This window comes from Cryptomeria japonica, chromosome 4, assembly GCF_030272615.1.
Source record: "Cryptomeria japonica chromosome 4, Sugi_1.0, whole genome shotgun sequence".
Taxonomy (NCBI): domain Eukaryota; kingdom Viridiplantae; phylum Streptophyta; class Pinopsida; order Cupressales; family Cupressaceae; genus Cryptomeria; species Cryptomeria japonica.
In genome coordinates, this window is record NC_081408.1 from 767,770,280 (window position 1) to 767,776,156 (window position 5,877).

The 5,877-nt window shown below is 34.6% G+C and overlaps 1 long non-coding RNA gene across 1 annotated transcript; it reads left to right on the forward strand.

Moving 5' to 3' along the window:
* Positions 1-1,534: 1,534 nt before the first annotated feature.
* On the forward strand, positions 1,535-3,924 carry LOC131041653 (uncharacterized). The gene is made up of 3 exons (XR_009105053.2): positions 1,535-1,750; positions 1,886-1,957; positions 2,415-3,924. It is a non-coding gene; the product is annotated as an uncharacterized LOC131041653 (long non-coding RNA).
* The last annotated feature ends 1,953 nt before the right edge of the window (positions 3,925-5,877 follow it).

Sequence of the window (5,877 nt, forward strand, 5' to 3'; positions counted from 1 at the left end):
GTATGTGTGATTCGACCAATGACATTCTGTGATGAGTTAGCATTAAAATGAAGATCAGATCGTGTTGCCACGTCAGCCTTGTGCACATGAAAGATTTCCTTGAGGATCTTGCATGAAGAAGATTGATCCTATCTACCACGGGAATGTGCGAAGTCTCAAGAAATGGTGGAGAGTGCGTGATGGGTTATTTGCTTCCAGAAGCGGCAAAGAACGAACGATGGAGAACATCTTGAGATTTGTTCAAGATTGTTTTATTCTATGCAATGTGTTTGAATGGTCAGGATTGAACCAACTGTATTGATAACCTAAATGTTTAGGGTTTAGGATTTATGCTACCGACCTATCTGTTTCCTATAAGGTCGATGATGATTTGCATTGTGAAGTTGTTGGCAAATGTTATGTGTGTATCCAAGTGAAGAGATACTTGATTCTTGCCAGACCAGTGCAGTGAGTTGATATCTGCAGAGTGTGATTGCAGATGTGAAGGAACTAAAGTGGATCTGTCTTGGCATTGAGTGTTGTTATCAGATCAATGTATTACTTGTTGTCTTCTAACCATTTCAGCAGTTGGAAAATCCCTTTACCGGGTGGCTTTAACAGGTTTTTTATAAATCCTTTAATAGGGTGACTCAAAATCATTGAGTTCTCAAAATCCTCTGACAAGGTAACCTTTAACCATGTATAGCCATCCCTTAACCGGGTGATCCCTAGCAGAACCTATTGTAAAGTCCTTAACCCGACTAGGCTCCTAACAAAGCGAACTTTAGAAGAGTTCAAGAACAACTTGTGGGTATTCATCCCCACTGTAGTTTTTCCCAGTTGGGTTTCCACGTGAAAAATCAGTGTGTTATGTGTGATGCTTTTTCATGTGATGTCTCAGTGTTTTCTATTAAGTGGTAAAGCACGCTGATCCAGTAGTCATTATATTTCTGATGATATATTACTTGTCTAAGCATATGGGTGAAGTGGAAATGAGATATTAGGTTGTGTGAAGATCTAAGTGTTACTGGTTTATGTGTTTCACAGTCTTACTGTGTTTATGAGTTTGACACAAAAACTACATAGTTGAATCTGATATAGAAAATATCTCTTACTTATCAATTGATGAACTTAAAGGACTCTATAATAAATGGTTCATAAGGCACAACACTCGTTGAATGTTTTGCAAATGGGGTTGCAAGCTAAATGAAAGGAAACTCCATGATTATGTGCGCTTGATTTGGACTAATATTAAGAAATATCATAATTTGACTTTCAAACAAATAAATCAAAACTATTAATATTTATATTATCAACAATTGCAACATCCCCATTCAATTCTTCATCATAGTTCCATAATTTTTTTTATTAGTTGTAAAATACATTCTACATTTATAAAGCACATTTATTCAATAAAAAGTGCCTAATTCTCTCTTCATTTAATTTTCAAAGAGTTATTACATATTTATAATTTACTATTCCTGAATATATTGCGGAATAATTAATCTAAGTTACTTTGTGCCTCTTAACTAGCCGAGATTTACATCACAAAAAAGTAAATTTCCTTTTATAATTATAAGGAACCCTAACCCTAGAATTTTCAATGGAGGAGGAACTCGAACCCTAAAAATTTTCGTAAACAAGGAACCCGACCCCTGTAAACCCAACGCCATTTTTTTGCTGCAGCTGCACTTTTAAGTTCTGAGCGCTTGATTAAGAGAATAAAGTGTTAATGGAGGAAGATGAAAATATCCCAAAATGCAGCAACCTGGTGCGAATGTGCAAATGCTTAACTTGTTTTCTTTTGTCCTTTTTCATTGTTTTTGGTGTTATGGTTTGATATTTTAAAATTTATATTTATCGTTTTCACAATAATAGTAACCTTAACTCGGTGAATTTGTTCCAGCGGTATGGTTTATAGATTTACCTGGAGGCCGTTGTTTCTTAGAATGGGCGGAATTGGAAAGAGAACCCACTGGTATGATCATTTCTTGTTATATGATTTTTGTTTTCTTTCTTGAATCGTTTGGATTCAAGTCCGTTTATCATATAGCATAGTTTGCGTTGTTACAGGGACTATATCTATATATATGAACTGTTCAGGATATATATATATATATATATATATATATATATATATATATATATATATATATATATATATATATATATATATATATATATATATATATATATATATATAGATGCCAAAAATATGTCTAGTTTTGTATAATAGCATCTAAATTTATTTGTTATAAATATTCTTTTGGCTGATAGGCTTTTATCCTGTCAATTCCCGTTTAATTGATTTTTCTTAAAAAAAGACCGAATCAGTAAAGAAGAGCTAACTGTACATTTGTAGTTCTTAAGTAATTCAAGCCAAGTTCAACATTGCAAAATTTATCAATAACACATATTTGTTTGTCACTTAACAGTTGGGCTTTAGATGCAAGCGAACGAAATAGTGTATATTCTGAGAACCAAGTCGCAGAAGCTGTGGTTTCAAAAATACTAAATCGCAGCAGCAAATTTTGAAAGATTTTTTCTCAGATTATATTGGTGGGACTGATATAATTAAGAGATTGTAAAGATGGTCGAGGTCATCTGTCATCCCTGTTTATCTGAAACAGGATGTTGTAGGAGTTGGGAGGCCTTCCTCAAGGTAGCAAAATTTTGATGTGTGTAGTCTCTATCCCACGAAGATTGCCGATGAAGATTGTCTCATGAAAATGCTATTGGCCTTCAAAATATTTGGTGTTCAGTTATATAAGCAAAGCTATCAAGCTGAGAAATTGCTCAATAGATATGAATTGTTCTTTAATAAGACTAGATTCAAAGGAAAAAATATTTTAGCTTTCCAAATTGAGTGTATAGACAATACACATTGCCTCCATTGTAGTGAGAAATAACTTTCTGCCCATGCAACCAATATAAACTTTGGTTTCATGAATTAAAGGCCAAACACGAATTGAGGTATAAATAGTAAGTCAAGGAAGATCAACCGAGATATTTTAGGCTGATGGATGGAAATACAATGGAAAATACTGCAATTCTGCAATTGTACTTACACCTTCTGAGTTGTGTTCACTTACACCACTACATCTTTCTATGATGTTTTTTTCAAAGTGCTTTGAACAAGAGAACATAAATAAATTTCATCAATTCAGATGGTGCCATTTTCATCTAGATCACTCAGCCTTGAAGTCTACTGAAGTGGAGCATATACAAAGTTCCAAAGAAAATACCCCACAGAAGGATTGTCAATACCCTGGTCTGTCAAGCACTTTTGGCTGTCTCTGCATATTTTCTCAAAGAGTTATAAATGAGCCGAGGATCAATTATTTGGTCAGCTATGCCTCTTTTCTGCCAATGCATAGACCATAGATAGCCTCACCATTTGACTATTTTGGCTCTTTTTCTATATTTTCCAGCATACAGATCAACCCGTGAAAACACCTATCTCATGCCGGTAAACTTTGTTAGAAAAGGCTATATTTTGTGCCTTGTTCCAGTTGGGAAGTTATCTCACATCATCAAATCTATTTCACACCGGTAAAATTTGCCAGAAAACTTGTATTCAATTTGGGAGGTGTATCCTTAATGATGAATTACCTTTCTCTACAATGAGGGAATCATCTTTATCTGGTTTCTAATTTTTTGGTGTGAATAACATGTTGAAATAAGTGAATGTCTGGAAGAAATTGCATGAATGCCTTCAAAGATAATATCTAATATCTTTGCAGCAAATGCATATCAATATGGGTCAATGTAATTTACTACTGGTATAGCTAGGATAGCTATTTTTGCAGTAAATGCAGTATTAACGATGTTACTACTGGCTGCCATTTGCCATACGAAATTGTAAAAATGAATGTTCTTCCTTTGGTATATTGGAATTTTCCAGGATAACTACTTTTGTATATATTTCTGTTATAATATCTTCTACTTTTGTATTAATGGCATCTATATTTATGTGTAATAAATTTTTTTGGTCTGATAAGCTTTTGTTGTGATTGAGATTTAAGTGAATGAAATAGTGGATATTCTTAGAATAAAGTTGCAGAAGCTGTGGTTTAAAAAGGGATCTCCAAAATTATAATTACAGCAAGAGAAGAATGATTTTGTGAAATCAGAGCAGCAAATTTTGAAAGATTGTTTCCCATATAATAATGGTGGGATTGATATAGTTAAGAGATTGTGAAGATTGTTGAGACCATCTGATGGAGGCTTTTAAATGTAATAAAGTAAAGAGTAAAAACCTAATTTTCTTTTTATTGATAATGCATCACAGTCAGCAGATATGAATTTTGCAGGAGTTGGGAGGCCTTCCTCAAGGTAGTAGAATTCTATAAACAACACTTGCTAGCTATATATATGTTTGGAGGACAACCCAGCCCTATGCAGATGCATTGAATTGTTTTTTCAAAGACTTGGCTAAAGCTGAATTTAAATCCTAAAGATTTGCAATAGGTTACTGTTGACCCTCAAAATTGTTGGTGTTCAATTACACTTGAGCAAAGTTATGAGTTGAAAAATTGCTGCAATAGGCATGAACTGCTCCTTAATAACACTAGAAACATAAAAAAAAACGTGAATTTTACAAAATGAAGATTATTTGGTGGATAGAACAATATTCTCCATTGTAGTTAGAAGTAACATTCTACCCATGCAACAAATAAAAATTTTGGGTTCACCAATTAAAGACCAATCAAGAATCGAAGTACAAATAGTAAGTCAAGGAAAAACAACCATAATATTTTAGGCTGATGGATGGGAAAACAATCGAAAAATTGCTGCAATTATCATCCTTGGGCATTGATCAATTGAGAAAATACTGCAATTGTAGTTGCACTGAGTTGTGTTCACTTACCCTACCATGTCTTTCAGTGATGCTTTACTCAAAATGTTCTGAAAAAGAGAACGCACAAACAAATCTCATCAAGTCAGTTGGTGCCATTTTCATCTAGATCACTCAGCCTTGCAGACTACTGAAGTTCAAGGGCATGGTCAAAGTTCCAAAGCAAACACCTGACAGAAGGACTGTCGATACCCTGGTCTGCCAAGCACTTTTTGTTCTCTCTGCAGTTTTTCTCTTTGTTAGAAATGATGCTTCACAGAAGCCAAGGATTAATAATTTGGTCAACTACTCCTTTTCTGACAATGCATAGACCATAGACAGTCTCCTCGTTGACTATATTTGGCTCTTTTCTACATTTTACAGCATACAGATCAACCCATGGAAACACTTATCTCAGGCCTGTAAACTTTGTCAGAAAAGGCTATGTTTTGTACCTTGTTCCAGTTTCAAATAAATGAACCCAATCTCTCTGGACTTAATATTCCCATAATTTTGTGAGGTATTGTGCGGCAATCTGGTAAGTGTTGCAGTCTGCTAAATGGTTGAGGAGTTGAATCATTCGCTGCTTAAGTTCCAAACTTGCCTGCTGTGGATTCATATTCCTCTTTGCTTTTGTTGGTGCCACCGCCACTTGATCACTTAATTTAATAAAATCTCTTGCAATTTACTCTGTACACAGTTTTTCTTTCCAGGACATGTGCTTTTCACTTACAACTTCCAAATGAAAGTTGCTAAAGCCTTCTAAGTGCATTTGCTTGAAAGTTTCTAAAGACTTTTTAACTACTCTTTTGTTCATATACTGCAATTAGGGCATTCCACGAGAATACATTTCTTTGAGGCATTCTGTAAGACAGTTCACGTGCCTTGTCCATGTTTCAACATTTTGGATATCTGGCCATCATGGCATTCCAGGAGATGACATCTCCTTGAGGCATTCTAGCAAACAGTTCACTTGCCTCGTCTATGTTTTCAACAGTTCACTTGCCTCGTCTATGTTTTCACATTTTGCATACATGTCTATCTGGGAAATCAGTCATAAT